General features: G+C 32.0%; 1 non-coding gene and 23 pseudogenes across 1 annotated transcript; all 24 read left to right on the top strand.

Annotated features, from left to right (window-relative positions):
* The first annotated feature begins 14,875 nt into the window (after positions 1 to 14,875).
* Positions 14,876 to 14,994, top strand: LOC149683406 (5S ribosomal RNA; annotated as a pseudogene).
* Positions 14,995 to 15,129: 135 nt separating this feature from the next.
* LOC149683405 (5S ribosomal RNA) lies at positions 15,130 to 15,248 on the top strand (annotated as a pseudogene).
* Positions 15,249 to 15,847: 599 nt separating this feature from the next.
* On the top strand, positions 15,848 to 15,966 carry LOC149683404 (5S ribosomal RNA; annotated as a pseudogene).
* Positions 15,967 to 16,547: 581 nt separating this feature from the next.
* On the top strand, positions 16,548 to 16,666 carry LOC149683403 (5S ribosomal RNA; annotated as a pseudogene).
* Positions 16,667 to 16,789: 123 nt separating this feature from the next.
* Positions 16,790 to 16,908, top strand: LOC149683402 (5S ribosomal RNA; annotated as a pseudogene).
* Positions 16,909 to 17,507: 599 nt separating this feature from the next.
* On the top strand, positions 17,508 to 17,626 carry LOC149683401 (5S ribosomal RNA; annotated as a pseudogene).
* Positions 17,627 to 17,760: 134 nt separating this feature from the next.
* On the top strand, positions 17,761 to 17,863 carry LOC149683400 (5S ribosomal RNA; annotated as a pseudogene).
* Positions 17,864 to 17,985: 122 nt separating this feature from the next.
* Positions 17,986 to 18,104, top strand: LOC149683399 (5S ribosomal RNA; annotated as a pseudogene).
* Positions 18,105 to 18,241: 137 nt separating this feature from the next.
* On the top strand, positions 18,242 to 18,360 carry LOC149683398 (5S ribosomal RNA; annotated as a pseudogene).
* Positions 18,361 to 18,483: 123 nt separating this feature from the next.
* On the top strand, positions 18,484 to 18,586 carry LOC149683397 (5S ribosomal RNA; annotated as a pseudogene).
* Positions 18,587 to 18,708: 122 nt separating this feature from the next.
* Positions 18,709 to 18,827, top strand: LOC149683396 (5S ribosomal RNA; annotated as a pseudogene).
* A 583-nt stretch (positions 18,828 to 19,410) lies between these two features.
* On the top strand, positions 19,411 to 19,529 carry LOC149683395 (5S ribosomal RNA). Its single transcript, XR_016384292.1, has one exon. It is a non-coding gene; the product is annotated as a 5S ribosomal RNA (ribosomal RNA).
* Positions 19,530 to 20,128: 599 nt separating this feature from the next.
* LOC149683394 (5S ribosomal RNA) lies at positions 20,129 to 20,247 on the top strand (annotated as a pseudogene).
* Positions 20,248 to 20,381: 134 nt separating this feature from the next.
* Positions 20,382 to 20,484, top strand: LOC149683393 (5S ribosomal RNA; annotated as a pseudogene).
* A 122-nt stretch (positions 20,485 to 20,606) lies between these two features.
* LOC149683392 (5S ribosomal RNA) lies at positions 20,607 to 20,725 on the top strand (annotated as a pseudogene).
* Positions 20,726 to 20,862: 137 nt separating this feature from the next.
* On the top strand, positions 20,863 to 20,981 carry LOC149683391 (5S ribosomal RNA; annotated as a pseudogene).
* A 123-nt stretch (positions 20,982 to 21,104) lies between these two features.
* On the top strand, positions 21,105 to 21,223 carry LOC149683390 (5S ribosomal RNA; annotated as a pseudogene).
* A 359-nt stretch (positions 21,224 to 21,582) lies between these two features.
* LOC149683389 (5S ribosomal RNA) lies at positions 21,583 to 21,701 on the top strand (annotated as a pseudogene).
* A 137-nt stretch (positions 21,702 to 21,838) lies between these two features.
* On the top strand, positions 21,839 to 21,957 carry LOC149683388 (5S ribosomal RNA; annotated as a pseudogene).
* Positions 21,958 to 22,552: 595 nt separating this feature from the next.
* LOC149683387 (5S ribosomal RNA) lies at positions 22,553 to 22,671 on the top strand (annotated as a pseudogene).
* A 134-nt stretch (positions 22,672 to 22,805) lies between these two features.
* LOC149683386 (5S ribosomal RNA) lies at positions 22,806 to 22,908 on the top strand (annotated as a pseudogene).
* Positions 22,909 to 23,030: 122 nt separating this feature from the next.
* On the top strand, positions 23,031 to 23,149 carry LOC149683385 (5S ribosomal RNA; annotated as a pseudogene).
* Positions 23,150 to 23,286: 137 nt separating this feature from the next.
* On the top strand, positions 23,287 to 23,405 carry LOC149683384 (5S ribosomal RNA; annotated as a pseudogene).
* Positions 23,406 to 23,528: 123 nt separating this feature from the next.
* LOC149683383 (5S ribosomal RNA) lies at positions 23,529 to 23,647 on the top strand (annotated as a pseudogene).
* The last annotated feature ends 1,194 nt before the right edge of the window (positions 23,648 to 24,841 follow it).

Here is a 24,841-nt window from a genome sequence, read left to right as displayed (position 1 = left end):
AATTAAATTTTTCAATAAGAAATCGTTGTCACGGATTTTGTATCTTGAAGAAGAAAAACATGCGATTTTTTCGGTACTTTTTTGAATGCATTTTTTTCTGGAGAAATTTTTGACCGAATTCAGCTTAATTCCCTATAAAACACTCATTAAAAGTGATTTCATCTCGATTGAACAATAATTAAAAATGTACCTCGATTTTTAATAACATTTTAAAAATCGACGTTTCACCGCCAACGAAGCATATTTTGAGTATTTCTTCACTATTTACAAATATATTCACTGAAACCATTATTTTTATACTTTTTGCTTTAATTCAAGCAAATGTAACGATATTCAATCAAAAAACTGTTAAAATTAAATTTTTCAATAAGAAATCGTTGTCACGGATTTAAAATGTTATTAAAAATCGAGGTACATTTTTATTTATTGTTCAATCGAGATGAAATCACTTTTAATGAGGGTTTTATAGGGAATTAAGCTGAATTCGGTCAAAAATTTCTCCAGAAAAAAATGCATTCAAAAAAGTACCGAAAAATCGCAGGTTTTTCTTCTTTAATACACAAAATCCGCGAATACGATTTCTTATTGAAAATTGAATTTTAACAGTTTTTTTGAATGAATATCGTTACATTGCTTGAATTAAAGCAAAAAGTATAAAAATAATGGTTTCAGTGGTTATATTTGAAAATAGTGAACAAATACTCAAAATATGCTTCTTTGGCCGTGAAACGTCGATTTTGAAAATGTTATTAAAAATCGAGGTACAATTTTATTTATTGTTCAATCGAGATGAAATCACTTTTAAAGAGAGTTTTATAGGGAATTAAGCTGAATTCGGTCAAAACTTTCTCCTGAACAAAATGCATTCAAAAAAGTACCGAAAAAATCGCATGTTTTTCTTCTTCAAGATACAAAATCCGTGACAACGATTTCTTATTGAAAAATTTAATTTTAACAGTTTTTTGATTGAATATCGTTACATTTGCTTGAATTAAAGCAAAAAGTATAAAAATAATGCTTTCAGTGAACATATTTGAAAATAGTGAAGAAATACTCAAAGTATGCTTCTTTGGCCGTGAAACGTCGATTTTGAAAATGTTATTAAAAATCGAGGTAAATTTTTAATTATTGTTCAATCGAGATGAAATCCCTTTCAATGAGTGTTTTATAGGAAATTAAGCTGAATTCGGTCAAACATTTCTCCAGAAAAAAATGCATTCAAAAGTGTACCGAAAAAATCGCATGTTTTTTTCTTCAAGATACAAAATCCGTGACAACGATTTCTTATTTAAAATTGAATTTTAACACTTTGTTGAATGAATATCGTTACATTTGCTTGAATTAACGCAAAAATTACAAAAATAATAGTTTCAGTGGTTATATTTGAAAACAGTGAACAAATACTCAAAATGTTTTTCTTAGGCCGAGTTACGTCGATTTTGAAAATGTTATTAAAAATCGAGGTACATTTTTATTTATTGTTCAATCGAGATGAAATCACTTTTAATGAGTGTTTTATAGGGAATTAAGCTGAATTCGGTCAAAAATTTCTCCAGAAAAAAATTCATTCAAAAAAGTACCGAAAAAATCGCAGGTTTTTCTTCTTCAAGACACAAAATCCGTGAATACGATTTCTTATTGAAAATTGAATTTTAACAGTTTTTTGAATGAATATCGTTACATTGCTTGAATTAAAGCAAAAAGTATAAAAATAATGGTTTCAATGAATATATTTCAAAATAGTGAAGAAATACTCAAAGTATGCTTCTTTGGCCGTGAAACGTCGATTTTGAAAATGTTATTAAAAATCGAGGTAAATTTTTAATTATTGTTCAATCGAGATGAAATCACTTTCAATGAGTGTTTTATAGGGAATTAAGCTGAATTCGGTCAAACATTTCTCCAGAAAAAACTGCATTCAAAAGTGTACCGAAAAATCGCATGTTTTTCTTCTTCAAGATACAAAATCCGTGAAAACGATTTCTTATTGAAAAATTGAATTTTAACAGTTTTTTGAATGAATATCGTTACATTTGCTTGAATTAAAGAAAAAAGTATAAAAATAATGGTTTCAGTGGTTATATTTGAAAATAGTGAAGAAATACTCAAAATATGCTTCTTTGGCCGTGAAACGTCGATTTTGAAAATGTTATTAAAAATCGAGGTACATTTTTATTTATTGTTCAATCGAGATGAAATCACTTTTAATGAGTGTTTTATAGGAATTAAGCTGAATTCGGTCAAACATTTCTCCAGAAAAAATGCATTCAAAAGCGTACCGAAAAAATCGCATGTTTTTCTTCTTCAAGATACAAAATCCGTGACAACGATTTCTTATTTAAAATTGAATTTTAACACTTTGTTGAATGAATATCGTTACATTTGCTTGAATTAACGCAAAAATTACAAAAATAATAGTTTCAGTGGTTATATTTGAAAACAGTGAACAAATACTCAAAATGTTTTTCTTAGGCCGAGTTACGTCGATTTTGAAAATGTTATTAAAAATCGAGGTACATTTTTATTTATTGTTCAATCGAGATGAAATCACTTTTAATGAGTGTTTTATAGGGAATTAAGCTGAATTCGGTCAAAAATTTCTCCAGAAAAAAATTCATTCAAAAAAGTACCGAAAAAATCGCAGGTTTTTCTTCTTCAAGACACAAAATCCGTGAATACGATTTCTTATTGAAAATTGAATTTTAACAGTTTTTTGAATGAATATCGTTACATTGCTTGAATTAAAGCAAAAAGTATAAAAATAATGGTTTCAATGAATATATTTCAAAATAGTGAAGAAATACTCAAAGTATGCTTCTTTGGCCGTGAAACGTCGATTTTGAAAATGTTATTAAAAATCGAGGTAAATTTTTAATTATTGTTCAATCGAGATGAAATCACTTTCAATGAGTGTTTTATAGGGAATTAAGCTGAATTCGGTCAAACATTTCTCCAGAAAAAACTGCATTCAAAAGTGTACCGAAAAATCGCATGTTTTTCTTCTTCAAGATACAAAATCCGTGAAAACGATTTCTTATTGAAAAATTGAATTTTAACAGTTTTTTGAATGAATATCGTTACATTTGCTTGAATTAAAGAAAAAAGTATAAAAATAATGGTTTCAGTGGTTATATTTGAAAATAGTGAAGAAATACTCAAAATATGCTTCTTTGGCCGTGAAACGTCGATTTTGAAAATGTTATTAAAAATCGAGGTACATTTTTATTTATTGTTCAATCGAGATGAAATCACTTTTAATGAGTGTTTTATAGGAATTAAGCTGAATTCGGTCAAACATTTCTCCAGAAAAAATGCATTCAAAAGCGTACCGAAAAAATCGCATGTTTTTCTTCTTCAAGATACAAAATCCGTGACAACGATTTCTTATTTAAAATTGAATTTTAACACTTTGTTGAATGAATATCGTTACATTTGCTTGAATTAACGCAAAAATTACAAAAATAATAGTTTCAGTGGTTATATTTGAAAACAGTGAACAAATACTCAAAATGTTTTTCTTAGGCCGAGTTACGTCGATTTTGAAAATGTTATTAAAAATCGAGGTACATTTTTATTTATTGTTCAATCGAGATGAAATCACTTTTAATGAGTGTTTTATAGGGAATTAAGCTGAATTCGGTCAAAAATTTCTCCAGAAAAAAATTCATTCAAAAAAGTACCGAAAAAATCGCAGGTTTTTCCTCTTCAAGACACAAAATCCGTGAATACGATTTCTTATTGAAAATTGAATTTTAACAGTTTTTTGAATGAATATCGTTACATTGCTTGAATTAAAGCAAAAAGTATAAAAATAATGGTTTCAATGAATATATTTCAAAATAGTGAAGAAATACTCAAAGTATGCTTCTTTGGCCGTGAAACGTCGATTTTGAAAATGTTATTAAAAATCGAGGTAAATTTTTAATTATTGTTCAATCGAGATGAAATCACTTTCAATGAGTGTTTTATAGGGAATTAAGCTGAATTCGGTCAAACATTTCTCCAGAAAAAACTGCATTCAAAAGTGTACCGAAAAATCGCATGTTTTTCTTCTTCAAGATACAAAATCCGTGAAAACGATTTCTTATTGAAAAATTGAATTTTAACAGTTTTTTGAATGAATATCGTTACATTTGCTTGAATTAAAGAAAAAAGTATAAAAATAATGGTTTCAGTGGTTATATTTGAAAATAGTGAAGAAATACTCAAAATATGCTTCTTTGGCCGTGAAACGTCGATTTTGAAAATGTTATTAAAAATCGAGGTACATTTTTATTTATTGTTCAATCGAGATGAAATCACTTTTAATGAGTGTTTTATAGGAATTAAGCTGAATTCGGTCAAACATTTCTCCAGAAAAAATGCATTCAAAAGTGTACCGAAAAAATCGCATGTTTTTCTTCTTCAAGATACAAAATCCGTGACCACGATTTCTTATTGAAAAATTGAATTTTAACAGTTTTTTGAATGAATATCGTTACATTTGCTTGAATTAAAGAAAAAAGTATAAAAATAATGGTTTCAGTGGTTATATTTGAAAATAGTGAAGAAATACTCAAAATATGCTTCGTTGGCGGTGAAACGTCGATTTTTAAAATGTTATTAAAAATCGAGGTACATTTTTAATTATTGTTCAATCGAGATGAAATCACTTATAATGAGTGTTTTATAGGGAATTAAGCTGAATTCGGTCAAAAATTTCTCCAGAAAAAAATGCATTCAAAAAAGTACCGAAAAAATCGCATGTTTTTCTTCTTCAAGATACAAAACCCGTGACAACGATTTCTTATTGAAAAATTTAATTTTAACAGTTTTTGATTGAATATCCTTACATTTGCTTGAATTAAAGCAAAAAGTATAAAAATAATGGTTTCAGTGAATATATTTGTAAATAGTGAAGAAATACTCAAAATATGCTTCGTTGGCGGTGAAACGTCGATTTTTAAAATGTAATTAAAAATCGAGGTACATTTTTAACTATTGTTCAATCGAGATGAAATCACTTTTAATGAGTGTTTTATAGGGAATTAAGCTGAATTCGGTCAAACATTTCTCCAGAAAAAAATGCATTCAAAAGCGTACCGAAAAAATCGCATGTTTTTCTTCTTCAAGATACAAAATCCGTGACAACGATTTCTTATTTAAAATTGAATTTTAACAGTTTGTTGAATGAATATCGTTACATTTGCTTGAATTAAAGCAAAAAGTATAAAAATAATGGTTTCAGTGGTTATATTTGAAAATAGTGAAGAAATACTCAAAATATGCTTCTTTGGCCGTGAAACGTCGATTTTGAAAATGTTATTAAAAATCGAGGTACATTTTTATTTATTGTTCAATCGAGATGAAATCACTTTTAATGAGTGTTTTATAGGGAATTAAGCTGAATTCGGTCAAAAATTTCTCCAGAAAAAAATTCATTCAAAAAAGTACCGAAAAAATCGCAGGTTTTTCTTCTTCAAGACACAAAATCCGTGAATACGATTTCTTATTGAAAATTGAATTTTAACAGTTTTTTGAATGAATATCGTTACATTGCTTGAATTAAAGCAAAAAGTATAAAAATAATGGTTTCAATGAATATATTTCAAAATAGTGAAGAAATACTCAAAGTATGCTTCTTTGGCCGTGAAACGTCGATTTTGAAAATGTTATTAAAAATCGAGGTAAATTTTTAATTATTGTTCAATCGAGATGAAATCACTTTCAATGAGTGTTTTATAGGGAATTAAGCTGAATTCGGTCAAACATTTCTCCAGAAAAAATGCATTCAAAAGTGTACCGAAAAATCGCATGTTTTTCTTCTTCAAGATACAAAATCCGTGAAAACGATTTCTTATTGAAAAATTGAATTTTAACAGTTTTTTGAATGAATATCGTTACATTTGCTTGAATTAAAGAAAAAAGTATAAAAATAATGGTTTCAGTGGTTATATTTGAAAATAGTGAAGAAATACTCAAAATATGCTTCTTTGGCCGTGAAACGTCGATTTTGAAAATGTTATTAAAAATCGAGGTACATTTTTATTTATTGTTCAATCGAGATGAAATCACTTTTAATGAGTGTTTTATAGGGAATTAAGCTGAATTCGGTCAAACATTTCTCCAGAAAAAATGCATTCAAAAGTGTACCGAAAAAATCGCATGTTTTTCTTCTTCAAGATACAAAATCCGTGACCACGATTTCTTATTGAAAAATTGAATTTTAACAGTTTTTTGAATGAATATCGTTACATTTGCTTGAATTAAAGAAAAAAGTATAAAAATAATGGTTTCAGTGGTTATATTTGAAAATAGTGAAGAAATACTCAAAATATGCTTCGTTGGCGGTGAAACGTCGATTTTTAAAATGTTATTAAAAATCGAGGTACATTTTTAATTATTGTTCAATCGAGATGAAATCACTTATAATGAGTGTTTTATAGGGAATTAAGCTGAATTCGGTCAAAAATTTCTCCAGAAAAAAATGCATTCAAAAAAGTACCGAAAAAATCGCATGTTTTTTTTCTTCAAGATACAAAATCCGTGACAACGATTTCTTATTGAAAATTGAATTTTAACAGTTTTTTGAATGAATATCGTTACATTTGCTTGAATTAAAGAAAAAAGTATAAAAATAATGGTTTCAATGAATATATTTCAAAATAGTGAAGAAATACTCAAAGTATGCTTCTTTGGCCGTGAAACGTCGATTTTGAAAATGTTATTAAAAATCGAGGTAAATTTTTAATTATTGTTCAATCGAGATGAAATCACTTTCAATGAGTGTTTTATAGGGAATTAAGCTAAATTCGGTCAAACATTTCTCCAGAAAAAATGCATTCAAAAGTGTACCGAAAAATCGCATGTTTTTCTTCTTCAAGATACAAAATCCGTGAAAACGATTTCTTATTGAAAAATTGAATTTTAACAGTTTTTTGAATGAATATCGTTACATTTGTTTGAATTAAAGAAAAAAGTATAAAAATAATGGTTTCAGTGGTTATATTTGAAAATAGTGAAGAAATACTCAAAATATGCTTCTTTGGCCGTGAAACGTCGATTTTGAAAATGTTATTAAAAATCGAGGTACATTTTTATTTATTGTTCAATCGAGATGAAATCACTTTTAATGAGTGTTTTATAGGGAATTAAGCTGAATTCGGTCAAACATTTCTCCAGAAAAAATGCATTCAAAAGTGTACCGAAAAAATCGCATGTTTTTCTTCTTCAAGATACAAAATCCGTGACCACGATTTCTTATTGAAAAATTGAATTTTAACAGTTTTTAGAATGAATATCGTTACATTTGCTTGAATTAAAGAAAAAAGTATAAAAATAATGGTTTCAGTGGTTATATTTGAAAATAGTGAAGAAATACTCAAAATATGCTTCGTTGGCGGTGAAACGTCGATTTTTAAAATGTTATTAAAAATCGAGGTACATTTTTAATTATTGTTCAATCGAGATGAAATCACTTATAATGAGTGTTTTATAGGGAATTAAGCTGAATTCGGTCAAAAATTTCTCCAGAAAAAAATGCATTCAAAAAAGTACCGAAAAAATCGCATGTTTTTCTTCTTCAAGATACAAAATCCGTGACAACGATTTCTTATTGAAAAATTTAATTTTAACAGTTTTTGATTGAATATCCTTACATTTGCTTGAATTAAAGCAAAAAGTATAAAAATAATGGTTTCAGTGAATATATTTGTAAATAGTGAAGAAATACTCAAAATATGCTTCGTTGGCGGTGAAACGTCGATTTTTAAAATGTAATTAAAAATCGAGGTACATTTTTAACTATTGTTCAATCGAGATGAAATCACTTTTAATGAGTGTTTTATAGGGAATTAAGCTGAATTCGGTCAAACATTTCTCCAGAAAAAAATGCATTCAAAAGCGTACCGAAAAAATCGCATGTTTTTCTTCTTCAAGATACAAAATCCGTGACAACGATTTCTTATTTAAAATTGAATTTTAACAGTTTGTTGAATGAATATCGTTACATTTGCTTGAATTAAAGCAAAAAGTATAAAAATAATGGTTTCAGTGGTTATATTTGAAAATAGTGAAGAAATACTCAAAATATGCTTCTTTGGCCGTGAAACGTCGATTTTGAAAATGTTATTAAAAATCGAGGTACATTTTTATTTATTGTTCAATCGAGATGAAATCACTTTTAATGAGTGTTTTATAGGGAATTAAGCTGAATTCGGTCAAACATTTCTCCAGAAAAAATGCATTCAAAAGTGTACCGAAAAAAATCGCATGTTTTTCTTCTTCAAGATACAAAATCCGTGACCACGATTTCTTATTGAAAAATTGAATTTTAACAGTTTTTTGAATGAATATCGTTACATTTGCTTGAATTAAAGAAAAAAGTATAAAAATAATGGTTTCAGTGGTTATATTTGAAAATAGTGAAGAAATACTCAAAATATGCTTCGTTGGCGGTGAAACGTCGATTTTTAAAATGTTATTAAAAATCGAGGTACATTTTTAATTATTGTTCAATCGAGATGAAATCACTTATAATGAGTGTTTTATAGGGAATTAAGCTGAATTCGGTCAAAAATTTCTCCAGAAAAAAATGCATTCAAAAAAGTACCGAAAAAATCGCATGTTTTTCTTCTTCAAGATACAAAATCCGTGACAACGATTTCTTATTGAAAAATTTAATTTTAACAGTTTTTTGATTGAATATCCTTACATTTGCTTGAATTAAAGCAAAAAGTATAAAAATAATGGTTTCAGTGAATATATTTGTAAATAGTGAAGAAATACTCAAAATATGCTTCGTTGGCGGTGAAACGTCGATTTTTAAAATGTAATTAAAAATCGAGGTACATTTTTAACTATTGTTCAATCGAGATGAAATCACTTTTAATGAGTGTTTTATAGGGAATTAAGCTGAATTCGGTCAAACATTTCTCCAGAAAAAAATGCATTCAAAAGCGTACCGAAAAAATCGCATGTTTTTCTTCTTCAAGATACAAAATCCGTGACAACGATTTCTTATTTAAAATTGAATTTTAACAGTTTGTTGAATGAATATCGTTACATTTGCTTGAATTAAAGCAAAAAGTATAAAAATAATGGTTTCAGTGGTTATATTTGAAAATAGTGAAGAAATACTCAAAATATGCTTCTTTGGCCGTGAAACGTCGATTTTGAAAATGTTATTAAAAATCGAGGTACTTTTTTATTCATTGTTCAATCGAGATGAAATCACTTTTAATGAGTGTTTTATAGGGAATTAAGCTGAATTCGGTCAAAAATTTCTCCAGAAAAAAATGCATTCAAAAAAGTACCGAAAAAATCGCATGTTTTTCTTCTTCAAGATACAAAATCCGTGACAACGATTTCTTATTGAAAAATTTAATTTTAACAGTATTTTGATTGAATATCGTTACATTTGCTTGAATTAAAGCAAAAAGTATAAAAATAATGGTTTCAGTGAATATATTTGTAAATAGTGAAGAAATACTCAAAATATGATTCGTTGGCGGTGAAACGTCGATTTTTAAAATGTTATTAAAAATCGAGGTAAATTTTTAATTATTGTTCAATCGAGATGAAATCACTTTCAATGAGTGTTTTATAGGAAATTAAGCAGAATTCGGTCAAACATTTCTCCAGAAAAAAATGCATTCAAAAAAGTACCGAAAAAATCGCATGTTTTTCTTCTTCAAGATACAAAATCCGTGACAACGATTTCTTATTGAAAAATTTAATTTTAACAGTTTTTTGATTGAATATCGTTACATTTGCTTGAATTAAAGAAAAAAGTATAAAAATAATGGTTTCAGTGGTTATATTTGAAAATAGTGAAGAAATACTCAAAATATGCTTCTTTGGCCGTGAAACGTCGATTTTGAAAATGTTATTAAAAATCGAGGTACATTTTTATTTATTGTTCAATCGAGATGAAATCACTTTTAATGAGTGTTTTATAGGGAATTAAGCTGAATTCGGTCAAACATTTCTCCAGAAAAAATGCATTCAAAAGTGTACCGAAAAAATCGCATGTTTTTCTTCTTCAAGATACAAAATCCGTGACCACGATTTCTTATTGAAAAATTGAATTTTAACAGTTTTTAGAATGAATATCGTTACATTTGCTTGAATTAAAGAAAAAAGTATAAAAATAATGGTTTCAGTGGTTATATTTGAAAATAGTGAAGAAATACTCAAAATATGCTTCGTTGGCGGTGAAACGTCGATTTTTAAAATGTTATTAAAAATCGAGGTACATTTTTAATTATTGTTCAATCGAGATGAAATCACTTATAATGAGTGTTTTATAGGGAATTAAGCTGAATTCGGTCAAAAATTTCTCCAGAAAAAAATGCATTCAAAAAAGTACCGAAAAAATCGCATGTTTTTCTTCTTCAAGATACAAAATCCGTGACAACGATTTCTTATTGAAAAATTTAATTTTAACAGTTTTTGATTGAATATCCTTACATTTGCTTGAATTAAAGCAAAAAGTATAAAAATAATGGTTTCAGTGAATATATTTGTAAATAGTGAAGAAATACTCAAAATATGCTTCGTTGGCGGTGAAACGTCGATTTTTAAAATGTAATTAAAAATCGAGGTACATTTTTAACTATTGTTCAATCGAGATGAAATCACTTTTAATGAGTGTTTTATAGGGAATTAAGCTGAATTCGGTCAAACATTTCTCCAGAAAAAAATGCATTCAAAAGCGTACCGAAAAAATCGCATGTTTTTCTTCTTCAAGATACAAAATCCGTGACAACGATTTCTTATTTAAAATTGAATTTTAACAGTTTGTTGAATGAATATCGTTACATTTGCTTGAATTAAAGCAAAAAGTATAAAAATAATGGTTTCAGTGGTTATATTTGAAAATAGTGAAGAAATACTCAAAATATGCTTCTTTGGCCGTGAAACGTCGATTTTGAAAATGTTATTAAAAATCGAGGTACATTTTTATTTATTGTTCAATCGAGATGAAATCACTTTTAATGAGTGTTTTATAGGGAATTAAGCTGAATTCGGTCAAAAATTTCTCCAGAAAAAAATTCATTCAAAAAAGTACCGAAAAAATCGCAGGTTTTTCTTCTTCAAGACACAAAATCCGTGAATACGATTTCTTATTGAAAATTGAATTTTAACAGTTTTTTGAATGAATATCGTTACATTGCTTGAATTAAAGCAAAAAGTATAAAAATAATGGTTTCAGTGGTTATATTTGAAAATAGTGAAGAAATACTCAAAATATGCTTCGTTGGCGGTGAAACGTCGATTTTTAAAATGTTATTAAAAATCGAGGTACATTTTTAATTATTGTTCAATCGAGATGAAATCACTTATAATGAGTGTTTTATAGGGAATTAAGCTGAATTCGGTCAAAAATTTCTCCAGAAAAAAATGCATTCAAAAAAGTACCGAAAAAATCGCATGTTTTTCTTCTTCAAGATACAAAATCCGTGACAACGATTTCTTATTGAAAAATTTAATTTTAACAGTTTTTTGATTGAATATCCTTACATTTGCTTGAATTAAAGCAAAAAGTATAAAAATAATGGTTTCAGTGAATATATTTGTAAATAGTGAAGAAATACTCAAAATATGCTTTGTTGGCGGTGAAACGTCGATTTTTAAAATGTAATTAAAAATCGAGGTACATTTTTAACTATTGTTCAATCGAGATGAAATCACTTTTAATGAGTGTTTTATAGGGAATTAAGCTGAATTCGGTCAAACATTTCTCCAGAAAAAAATGCATTCAAAAGCGTACCGAAAAATCGCATGTTTTTCTTCTTCAAGATACAAAATCCGTGACAACGATTTCTTATTTAAAATTGAATTTTAACAGTTTGTTGAATGAATATCGTTACATTTGCTTGAATTAAAGCAAAAAGTATAAAAATAATGGTTTCAGTGGTTATATTTGAAAATAGTGAAGAAATACTCAAAATATGCTTCTTTGGCCGTGAAACGTCGATTTTGAAAATGTTATTAAAAATCGAGGTACATTTTTATTTATTGTTCAATCGAGATGAAATCACTTTTAATGAGTGTTTTATAGGGAATTAAGCTGAATTCGGTCAAAAATTTCTCCAGAAAAAAATTCATTCAAAAAAGTACCGAAAAAATCGCAGGTTTTTCTTCTTCAAGACACAAAATCCGTGAATACGATTTCTTATTGAAAATTGAATTTTAACAGTTTTTTGAATGAATATCGTTACATTGCTTGAATTAAAGCAAAAAGTATAAAAATAATGGTTTCAATGAATATATTTCAAAATAGTGAAGAAATACTCAAAGTATGCTTCTTTGGCCGTGAAACGTCGATTTTGAAAATGTTATTAAAAATCGAGGTAAATTTTTAATTATTGTTCAATCGAGATGAAATCACTTTCAATGAGTGTTTTATAGAGAATTAAGCTGAATTCGGTCAAACATTTCTCCAGAAAAAATGCATTCAAAAGTGTACCGAAAAATCGCATGTTTTTCTTCTTCAAGATACAAAATCCGTGAAAACGATTTCTTATTGAAAAATTGAATTTTAACAGTTTTTTAAATGAATATCGTTACATTTGCTTGAATTAAAGAAAAAAGTATAAAAATAATGGTTTCAGTGGTTATATTTGAAAATAGTGAAGAAATACTCAAAATATGCTTCTTTGGCCGTGAAACGTCGATTTTGAAAATGTTATTAAAAATCGAGGTACATTTTTATTTATTGTTCAATCGAGATGAAATCACTTTTAATGAGTGTTTTATAGGGAATTAAGCTGAATTCGGTCAAACATTTCTCCAGAAAAAATGCATTCAAAAGTGTACCGAAAAAATCGCATGTTTTTCTTCTTCAAGATACAAAATCCGTGACCACGATTTCTTATTGAAAAATTGAATTTTAACAGTTTTTTGAATGAATATCGTTACATTTGCTTGAATTAAAGAAAAAAGTATAAAAATAATGGTTTCAGTGGTTATATTTGAAAATAGTGAAGAAATACTCAAAATATGCTTCGTTGGCGGTGAAACGTCGATTTTTAAAATGTTATTAAAAATCGAGGTACATTTTTAATTATTGTTCAATCGAGATGAAATCACTTATAATGAGTGTTTTATAGGGAATTAAGCTGAATTCGGTCAAAAATTTCTCCAGAAAAAAATGCATTCAAAAAAGTACCGAAAAAATCGCATGTTTTTCTTCTTCAAGATACAAAATCCGTGACAACGATTTCTTATTGAAAAATTTAATTTTAACAGTTTTTTGATTGAATATCCTTACATTTGCTTGAATTAAAGCAAAAAGTATAAAAATAATGGTTTCAGTGAATATATTTGTAAATAGTGAAGAAATACTCAAAATATGCTTCGTTGGCGGTGAAACGTCGATTTTTAAAATGTAATTAAAAATCGAGGTACATTTTTAACTATTGTTCAATCGAGATGAAATCACTTTTAATGAGTGTTTTATAGGGAATTAAGCTGAATTCGGTCAAACATTTCTCCAGAAAAAAATGCATTCAAAAGCGTACCGAAAAAATCGCATGTTTTTCTTCTTCAAGATACAAAATCCGTGACAACGATTTCTTATTTAAAATTGAATTTTAACAGTTTGTTGAATGAATATCGTTACATTTGCTTGAATTAAAGCAAAAAGTATAAAAATAATGGTTTCAGTGGTTATATTTGAAAATAGTGAAGAAATACTCATAATATGCTTCTTTGGCCGTGAAACGTCGATTTTGAAAATGTTATTAAAAATCGAGGTACTTTTTTATTCATTGTTCAATCGAGATGAAATCACTTTTAATGAGTGTTTTATAGGGAATTAAGCTGAATTCGGTCAAAAATTTCTCCAGAAAAAAATGCATTCAAAAAAGTACCGAAAAAATCGCATGTTTTTCTTCTTCAAGATACAAAATCCGTGACAACGATTTCTTATTGAAAAATTTAATTTTAACAGTATTTTGATTGAATATCGTTACATTTGCTTGAATTAAAGCAAAAAGTATAAAAATAATGGTTTCAGTGAATATATTTGTAAATAGTGAAGAAATACTCAAAATATGATTCGTTGGCGGTGAAACGTCGATTTTTAAAATGTTATTAAAAATCGAGGTAAATTTTTAATTATTGTTCAATCGAGATGAAATCACTTTCAATGAGTGTTTTATAGGAAATTAAGCAGAATTCGGTCAAACATTTCTCCAGAAAAAAATGCATTCAAAAAAGTACCGAAAAAATCGCATGTTTTTCTTCTTCAAGATACAAAATCCGTGACAACGATTTCTTATTGAAAAATTTAATTTTAAGTTTTTTGATTGAATATCGTTACATTTGCTTGAATTAAAGCAAAAAGTATAAAAATAATGGTTTCAGTGAATACTCAAAGGACATCCCCGTATCTCCAGTAGAAACAGAGTTACGAGCCTGCAAAGTATAGTCTAATGCATTTCCTAAGGAGGGGTTGTTTGTTTACGTTTAGCTTAATTACTCGGCCCCTGTTTGTCGTAGCTCAATGTTTTTAGTATGGTTAGATGGGGGACAAATTGGACTATAAAATACTCAAAGGACATCCCCGTATCTCCAGTAGAAACAGAGTTACGAGCCTGCAAAGTATAGTCTAACTCATTTCCTATGGAGGGGGTTTGTTTCTTTAATTATTAACTAGCACTCTCGGCAACGGCCATATCACGCTGCAAACACCGGTTCTCGTCCGATCACCGAAGTTAAGCAGCGTCGAGCGCATACAGTACTTGGGAATACTGCGTGCCATTGGTTTTTCACTTTTGTTTTCTCTTTTAAATTCCACCCGATATGAAAAAAGCAAACATATCTTCTTTTTGTTATTGTTTTATAAAGATGAAAGTTAATTAAATTCAAATTATTAACTAGCATTCTCGGCAACGGCCATATCACGCTGAATACACCGGTTCTCGTCCGATAACCGAAGTTAAGCAGCGTCGAGCGCAGTCAGTACTTGGGAGGGAGACCACTTAGGAACACTGCGTGCCGTTGATTTTTTCACTTTTTTTTCCTCTTATAAATTTTAATAGATATGAAAAAAGCAAACATGTTTTTTTTGTTATTGTTTTAAAATGATGAAGGTTAATTTGTCTCACTTAATTTAAATTCGAATTATTATCTAGCACTCTCGGCAACGGCCATATCACGCTGAATACACCGGTTCTCGTCCGATAACAGAAGTTAGGCAGCGTCGAGCGCAGTCACTACTCGGGAGGGAGACCACTTAGGAACACTGCGTGCCGTTGGCTTTTTCGCTTTTTTTTCCTCTTTTAAATTTTAATAGATATGAAAAAAGCAAACATGTTTTCATTTTGTTATTGTTTTAAAATGATGAAGGTTAATTTGTCTCACTTAATTTAAATTCGAATTTTTAACTAGCACTCTCGGCAACGGCCATATCACGCTGAGAACACCGGTTCTCCTCCGATCGCCGACGTTAGCAGCGTCGAGCGCAGTCAGTACTTGGGAATACTGCGTGCCGTTGGCTTTTTCACTTTTGTTTCCTCTTTTAAATTCCACCCGATATGAAAAAAGCAAACATATCTTCTTTTTGTTATTGTTTTATAAAGATGAAGGTTAATTTGTCTCACTTAATTTAAATTCGAATTTTTAACTAGCACTCTCGGCAACGGCCATATCACGCTGAGAACACCGGTTCTCGTCCGATCGCCGACGTTAGCAGCGTCGAGCGCAGTCAGTACTTGGGAATACTGCGTGCCGTTGGTTTTTCACTTTTGTTTCCTCTTTTAAATTCCACCCGATATGAAAAAAGCAAACATATCTTCTTTTTGTTACTGTTTTATAAAGATGAAAGTTGATTTAATTCAAATTATTAACTAGCACTCTCGGCAACGGCCATAACACGTTGAATACACCGGTTCTCGTCCGATCACCGAAGTTAAGCAGCGTCGAGCGCAGTCAGTACTTGGGAGGGAGACCACTTAGGAACACTGCGTGCCGTTGGGTTTTTCTCTTTTTTTTCCTCTTTTAAATTTTAAAAGATATGAAAAAAGCAAACATGTTTTTTTTTGTTATTGTTTTAAAATTATGAAGGTTAATTTGTCTCACTTAATTTAAATTCGAATTATTAACTAGCACTCTCGGCAACGGCCATATCACGCTGAAAACACCGGTTTTCGTCCTATCACCGAAGTTAAGCAGCGTCGAGCGCATACAGTACTTGGGAATACTGCGTTCCGTTGGTTTTTCACTTTTGTTTCCTCTTTTAAATTCCACCCGATATGAAAGAAGCAAACATATCTTCTTTTTGTTATTGATTTATAAAGATGAAAGTTAATTAAATTCAAATTATTAACTAGCACTCTCGGCAACGGCCATATCACGCTGAATACACCGGTTCTCGTCCGATAACCGAAGTTAAGCAGCGTCGAGCGCAGTCAGTACTTGGGAACACTGCATGCCGATGGCTTTTTCACTTTTGTTTCCTCTTAAATTCCACCAGATATGGAAAAACAAACATATCTTCTTATTGTTATTTTTTATAAAGATGAAGGTTAATTAAGTTCAAATTATTAACTAGCACTCTCGGGAACGGCCATATCACGCTCAATACATCGGTTCTCGTCCGATCACCGAAGTTAAGCAGCGTCGAGCGCAGTCAGCACTTGGGAGGGCGACCACTTAGGAACACTGCGTGCCGTTAGCTTTTTCACTTTTTTTTCCTCTTTTAAATTTTAATAGATATGAAAAAAGCAAACATATCTTCTTTTTTGTTATTGTTTTATAAAGATGAAAGTTAATTAAATTCAAATTATTAACTAGCACTCTCGGCAACGGCCATATCACGCTGAATACACCGGTTCTCGTCCGATAACCGAAGTTAAGCAGCGTCGAGCGCAGTCAGTACTTGGGAGGGAGACCACTTAGGAACACTGCGTGCCGTTAGCTTTTTCACTTTTTTTTCCTCTTTTAAATTCCAATAGATATGAAAAAAGCAAACATATTTTCTTTTTGTTATTGTTTTAAAAAGATGAAGGTTAATTTGTCTCACTTAATTTAAATTCGAATTATTATCTAGCACTCTCGGCAACGGCCATATCACGCTGAGAACACCGGTTCTCGTCCGATCGCCGACGTTAGCAGCGTCGAGCGCAGTCAGTACTTGGGAATACTGCGTGCCGTTGGCTTTTTCACTTTTGTTTCCTCTTTTAAATTCCACCCGATATGAAAAAAGCAAACATATCTTCTTTTTGTTATTGTTTTATAAAGATGAAGGTTAATTTGTCTCACTTAATTTAAATTCGAATTTTTAACTAGCACTCTCGGCAACGGCCATATCACTCTGAGAACACCGGTTCTCGTCCGATCGCCGACGTTAGCAGCGTCGAGCGCAGTCAGTACTTGGGAATACTGCGTGCGGTTGGTTTTTCACTTTTGTTTCCTCTTTTAAATTCCACCCGATATGAAAAAAGCAAACATATCTTCTTTTTGTTATTGTTTTATAAAGATGAAAGTTGATTTAATTCAAATTATTAACTAGCACTCTCGGCAACGGCCATAACACGCTGAATACACCGGTTCACGTCCGATCAATGAAGTTAAGCAGCGTCGAGCGCAGTCAGTACTTGGGAGGGAGACCACTTAGGGACACTGAGTGCCGTTGGGTTTTTCACTTTTTTTTCCTCTTTTAAATTTTAATAGATATGAAAAAAGCAAACATGTTTTTTTGTTATTGTTTTAAAATTATGAAGGTTAATTTGTCTCACTTAATTTAAATTCGAATTATTAACTAGCACTCTCGGCAACGGCCATATCACGCTGAAAACACCGGTTCTCGTCCGATCACCGAAGTTAAGCAGCGTCGAGCGCATACAGTACTTGGGAATACTGCGTGCCGTTGGCTTTTTCACTTTTGTTTCCTCTTTCAAATTCCACCAAATATGAAAAAAGCAAACATATCTTCTTTTAGTTATTGTTTTATAAAGATGAAAGTTAATTAAATTAAAATTATTAACTAGCATTCTCGGCAACGGCCATATCACGCTGAATACACCGGTTCTCGTCCGATAACTGAAGTTAAGCAGCGTCGAGCGCAGTCACTACTTGGGAGGGAGACCACTTAGGAACACTGCGTGCCGTTGGCTTTTTCACTTTTTTTTCCTCTTTTAAATTTTAATAGATATGAAAAAAGCAAACATGTTTTCATTTTGTTATTGTTTTAAAATGATGAAGGTTAATTTGTCTCACTTAATTTAAATTCGAATTATTAACTAGCACTCTCGGCAACGACCATATCACGCTGAATACAGCGGTTCTCGTCCGATCACCGAAGTTAAGCAGCGTCGAGCGCAGTCAGTACTTGGGATGGATACCACTTAGGAACACTGCGTGCCGTTGGCGTTTTCACTTTTTTTTCCTCTTTTAAATTTTAATAGATATGAAAAAAGCAAACATATCTTCTTTTTTGTTATTATTTTATAAAGATGAAAGTTAATTAAATTCAAATTATTAACTAGCACTCTCGGCAACGGCCATATCACGCTGAAAACACCGGTTTTCGTCCGATCACCGAAGTTAAGCAGCGTCGAGCGCAGTCAGTACTTGGGAACACTGCATACCGTTGGCTTTTTCACTTTTGTTTCCTCTTTTAAATTCCACCCGATATGAAAAAAGCAAACATATCTTCTTTTTGTTATTGTTTTATAAAGATGAAAGTTAATTAAATTAAAATTATTAACCAGCACTCTCGGCAACGGCCATATCACGCTGAATACACCGGTTCTCGTCCGATAACCGATGTTAAGCAGCGTCGAGCACAGTCATTACTTGGGAGGGAGACCACTTAGGAACACTGCGTGCCGTTGGCTTTTTCACTTTTTTTTCCTCTTTTAAATTTTAATAGATATGAAAAAAGCAAACATGTTTTCATTTTGTTATTGTTTTAAAATGATGAAGGTTAATTTGTCTCACTTAATTTAAATTCGAATTATTAACTAGCACTCTCGGCAACGACCATATCACGCTGAATACAGCGGTTCTCGTCCGATCACCGAAGTTAAGCAGCGTCGAGCGCAGTCAGTACTTGGGAATACTGCAAGCCGTTGGCTTTTTCACTTTTGTTTCCTCTTTTAAATTCAACCCGATATGAAAAAAGCAAACATATCCTCTTTTTGTTATTGTTTTATAAAGATGAAGGTTAGTTAAATTCAAATTATTAACTAGCACTCTCGGCAACGGCCATATCACGCTGAATACACCGGTTCTCGTCCGATAACCGAAGTTAAGCAGCGTCGAGCGCAGTCAGTACTTGGGAACACTGCATGCCGATGGCTTTTTCACTTTTGTTTCCTCTTAAATTCCACCAGATATGGAAAAACAAACATATCTTCTTATTGTTATTTTTTATAAAGATGAAGGTTAATTAAGTTCAAATTATTAACTAGCATTCTCGGCAACGGCCATATCACGCTGAATACACCGGTTCTCGTCCGATCACCGAAGTTAAGCAGCGTCGAGCGCAGTCAGTACTTGGGAGGGCGACCACTTAGGAACACTGCGTGCCGTTAGCTTTTTCACTTTTTTTTCCTCTTTTAAATTCCAATAGATATGAAAAAAGCAAACATATTTTCTTTTTGTTATTGTTTTAAAAAGATGAAGGTTAATTTGTCTCACTTAATTTAAATTCAAATTATTATCTAGCACTCTCGGCAACGGCCATATCACGCTGAGAACACCGGTTCTCGTCCGATCGCCGACGTTAGCAGCGTCGAGCGCAGTCAGTACTTGGGAATACTGCGTGCCGTTGGCTTTTTCACTTTTGTTTCCTCTTTTAAATTCCACCCGATATGAAAAAAGCAAACATATCTTCTTTTTGTTATTGTTTTATAAAGATGAAGGTTAATTTGTCTCACTTAATTTAAATTCGAATTTTTAACTAGCACTCTCGGCAACGGCCATATCACGCTGAGAACACCGGTTCTCGTCCGATCGCCGACGTTAGCAGCGTCGAGCGCAGTCAGTACTTGGGAATACTGCGTGCGGTTGGTTTTTCACTTTTGTTTCCTCTTTTAAATTCCACCCGATATGAAAAAAGCAAACATATCTTATTTTTGTTATTGTTTTATAAAGATGAAAGTTGATTTAATTCAAATTATTAACTAGCACTCTCGGCAACGGCCATAACACGCTGAATACACCGGTTCACGTCCGATCAATGAAGTTAAGCAGCGTCGAGCGCAGTCAGTACTTGGGAGGGAGACCACTTAGGGACACTGAGTGCCGTTGGGTTTTTCACTTTTTTTTCCTCTTTTAAATTTTAATAGATATGAAAAAAGCAAACATGTTTTTTTGTTATTGTTTTAAAATTATGAAGGTTAATTTGTCTCACTTAATTTAAATTCGAATTATTAACTAGCACTCTCGGCAACGGCCATATCACGCTGAAAACACCGGTTCTCGTCCGATCACCGAAGTTAAGCAGCGTCGAGCGCATACAGTACTTGGGAATACTGCGTGCCGTTGGCTTTTTCACTTTTGTTTCCTCTTTCAAATTCCACCAAATATGAAAAAAGCAAACATATCTTCTTTTAGTTATTGTTTTATAAAGATGAAAGTTAATTAAATTAAATTTATTAACTAGCACTCTCGGCAACGGCCATATCACGCTGAATACACCGGTTCTCGTCCGATAACTGAAGTTAAGCAGCGTCGAGCGCAGTCACTACTTGGGAGGGAGACCACTTAGGAACACTGCGTGCCGTTGGCTTTTTCACTTTTTTTTCCTCTTTTAAATTTTAATAGATATGAAAAAAGCAAACATGTTTTCATTTTGTTATTGTTTTAAAATGATGAAGGTTAGTTTGTCTCACTTAATTTAAATTCGAATTATTAACTAGCACTCTCGGCAACGACCATATCACGCTGAATACAGCGGTTCTCGTCCGATCACCGAAGTTAAGCAGCGTCGAGCGCAGTCAGTACTTGGGATGGAGACCACTTAGGAACACTGCGTGCCGTTGGCGTTTTCACTTTTTTTTCCTCTTTTAAATTTTAATAGATATGAAAAAAGCAAACATATCTTCTTTTTTGTTATTATTTTATAAAGATGAAAGTTAATTAAATTCAAATTATTAACTAGCACTCTCGGCAACGGCCATATCACGCTGAATACACCGGTTCTCGTCCGATAACCGAAGTTAAGCAGCGTCGAGCGCAGTCAGTACTTGGGAGGGAGACCACTTAGGAACACTGCGTGCCGTTGATTTCTTCACTTTTTTTTCCTCTTATAAATTTTAATAGATATGAAAAAAGCAAACATGTTTTTTTTGTTATTGTTTTAAAATGATGAAGGTTAATTTGTCTCAGTTAATTTAAATTCGAATTATTAACAAGCACTCTCGGCAACGGCCATATCACGCTGAAAACACCGGTTTTCGTCCGATCACCGAAGTTAAGCAGCGTCGAGCGCATACAGTACTTGGGAATACTGCGTTCCGTTGGTTTTTCACTTTTGTTTCCTCTTTTAAATTCCACCCTATATGAAAGAAGCAATCATATCTTCTTTTTGTTATTGTTTTATAAAGATGAAAGTTAATTAAATTCAAATTATTAACTAGCGCTCTCGGCAACGGCCATATCACGCTGAATACACCGGTTCTCGTCCGATAACTGAAGTTAAGCAGCGTCGAGCGCAGTCATTACTTGGGAGGGAGACCACTTAGGAACACAGCGTGCCGTTGGCTTTTTCACTTTTTTTTCCTCTTTTAAATTTTAATAGATATGAAAAAAGCAAACATGTTTTCATTTTGTTATTGTTTTAAAATGATGAAGGTTAATTTGTCTCACTTAATTTAAATTCGAATTATTAACTAGCACTCTCGGCAACGACCATATCACGCTGAATACAGCGGTTCTCGTCCGATCACCGAAGTTCAGCAGCGTTGAGCGCAGTCAGTACTTGGGAGGGAGACCACTTAGGAACACTGCGTGCCGTTGGCTTTTTCACTTTTTTTTCCTCTTTTAAATTTTAATAGATATAAAAAAAGCAAACATGTTTTTTGTTATTGTTTTAAAATGATGAAAGTTAATTTGTCTCACTTAATTTAAATTCGAATTATTAACTAGCACTCTCGGCAACGGCCATATCACGCTGAGAACACCGGTTCTCGTCCGATCGCCGACGTTAGCAGCGTCCAGCGCAGTCAGTACTTGGGAATACTGCGTGCCGTTGGCTTTTTCACTTTTGTTTCCTCTTTTAAATTCCACCCGATATGAAAAAAGCAAACATATTTTCTTTTTGTTATTGTTTTAAAAAGATGAAGGTTAATTTGTCTCACTTAATTTAAATTCGAATTATTATCTAGCACTCTCGGCAACGGCCATATCACGCTGAGAACACCGGTTCTCGTCCGATCGCCGACGTTAGCAGCGTCGAGCGCAGTCAGTACTTGGGAATACTGCGTGCGGTTGGTTTTTCACTTTTGTTTCCTCTTTTAAATTCCACCCGATATGAAAAAAGCAAACATATCTTCTTTTTGTTATTGTTTTATAAAGATGAAAGTTGATTTAATTCAAATTATTAACTATCACTCTCGGCAACGGCCATAACACGCTGAATACACCGGTTCACGTCCGATCAATGAAGTTAAGCAGCGTCGAGCGCAGTCAGTACTTGGGAGGGAGACCACTTAGGGACACTGCGTGACGTTGGGTTTTTCACTTTTTTTTCCTCTTTTAAATTTTAATAGATATGAAAACAGCAAACATGTTTTTTTGTTATTGTTTTAAAATTATGAAGGTTAATTTGTCTCACTTAATTTAAATTCGAATTATTAACTAGCACTCTCGGCAACGGCCATATCACGCTGAAAACACCGGTTCTCGTCCGATCACCGAAGTTAAGCAGCGTCGAGCGCATACAGTACTTGGGAATACTGCGTGCCGTTGGCTTTTTCACTTTTGTTTCCTCTTTCAAATTCCACCAAATATGAAAAAAGCAAACATATCTTCTTTTAGTTATTGTTTTATAAAGATGAAAGTTAATTAAATTAAAATTATTAACTAGCACTCTCGGCAACGGCCCTATCACGCTGAATACACCGGTTCTCGTCCGATAACTGAAGTTAAGCAGCGTCGAGCGCAGTCACTACTTGGGAGGGAGACCACTTAGGAACACTGCGTGCCGTTGGCTTTTTCACTTTTTTTTCCTCTTTTAAATTTTAATAGATATGAAAAAAGCAAACATGTTTTCATTTTGTTATTGTTTTAAAATGATGAAGGTTAATTTGTCTCACTTAATTTAAATTCGAATTATTAACTAGCACTCTCGGCAACGACCATATCACGCTGAATACAGCGGTTCTCGTCCGATCACCGAAGTTAAGCAGCGTCGAGCGCAGTCAGTACTTGGGATGGAGACCACTTAGGAACACTGCGTGCCGTTGGCGTTTTCACTTTTTTTTCCTCTTTTAAATTTTAATAGATATGAAAAAAGCAAACATATCTTCTTTTTTGTTATTATTTTATAAAGATGAAAGTTAATTAAATTCAAATTATTAACTAGCACTCTCGGCAACGGCCATATCACGCTGAATACACCGGTTCTCGTACGATAACCGAAGTTAAGCAGCGTCGAGCGCAGTCAGTACTTGGGAGGGAGACCACTTAGGAACACTGCGTGCCGTTGATTTCTTCACTTTTTTTTCCTCTTATAAATTTTAATAGATATGAAAAAAGCAAACATGTTTTTTTTGTTATTGTTTTAAAATGATGAAGGTTAATTTGTCTCAGTTAATTTAAATTCGAATTATTAACAAGCACTCTCGGCAACGGCCATATCACGCTGAAAACACCGGTTTTCGTCCGATCACCGAAGTTAAGCAGCGTCGAGCGCATACAGTACTTGGGAATACTGCGTTCCGTTGGTTTTTCACTTTTGTTTCCTCTTTTAAATTCCACCCTACACTGTTAAAAAAAAAGGTATTGTCAAGGTACTTTAAAATACCTCCTCGAATTTTTTAGTACCCAAGAACGTATTCAATTAGTTTTCTTACAGTGCGGGTATTAAATGATTTCGAAAAAGGTATTATGGAAATATAAGGTATGTTATGAAACCTTTTAAAGTTTCAGCGCTTCAGGTGGTATGTTATCGTACCCTAGAAGTAGAAAAGGACTTAATTAATCCCTTTAGAGGGATCTTTTTAACTTCGGTCTTCTGATTTTAATAATAAGTTCAAATTACAGTTGCGCACTGTACTTATTTTAAGCAAATATAATCACGTCCGTTGATTACAACTTTGATTTAGTATAATCATAGCTTGCATTTATCTGCAAGTTAAATTTCCTCCCCTCTTCATTAGCTGTAACTGCACTACATGGTTGCCACTAATTTGTCAGTTCATCTCAAGTTCAGAAGTGAAAGATCTGAACTGTCTATTGAAGATTGTGGTTGAATAATGAGAGAAAAGTAACATTTAGTTGTAATTTGGCACGTTTATTATATGAATCATGATTTGACTTGATTGCCATATAATCGAACTGACGTCTTTAATATATTTATGTCAGTGACTTGTACTGTATCACGTTCAGGGAATTCTTAACGTGTTCGACTCATTGGTGATATTTTCAAGGATGATGTTGGGAGGAAGAGAAATCTGAGAGAAATAGGCGCGCTAACTGTGGAACAGTTCAGGTCCGGTGGGACGCTAGAAGTGGGGGAGGAAAACTGGCGAAGATTCTACTTCAGACTAATCACGTAGGCCGCCTTCCATTTTTCCGAGTATTCCTCTCCCATTTCTAGCGTCCAACCGGACCTGAACAGTTGCACAGTTAGTTCGCCTGTTTCTTTCAGATTACGCATCCTCCTCCCATCATCCTTGGTTGT

The sequence above is a fragment of the Phalangium opilio genome, unplaced genomic scaffold, assembly GCF_054372755.1.
Source record: "Phalangium opilio isolate 3A_F unplaced genomic scaffold, DU_Popi_V2 ptg000037l_1, whole genome shotgun sequence".
In the NCBI taxonomy this organism is placed as follows: Eukaryota; Metazoa; Arthropoda; class Arachnida; order Opiliones; family Phalangiidae; genus Phalangium; species Phalangium opilio.
This window is presented reverse-complemented; position numbering and strand designations above follow the sequence as displayed.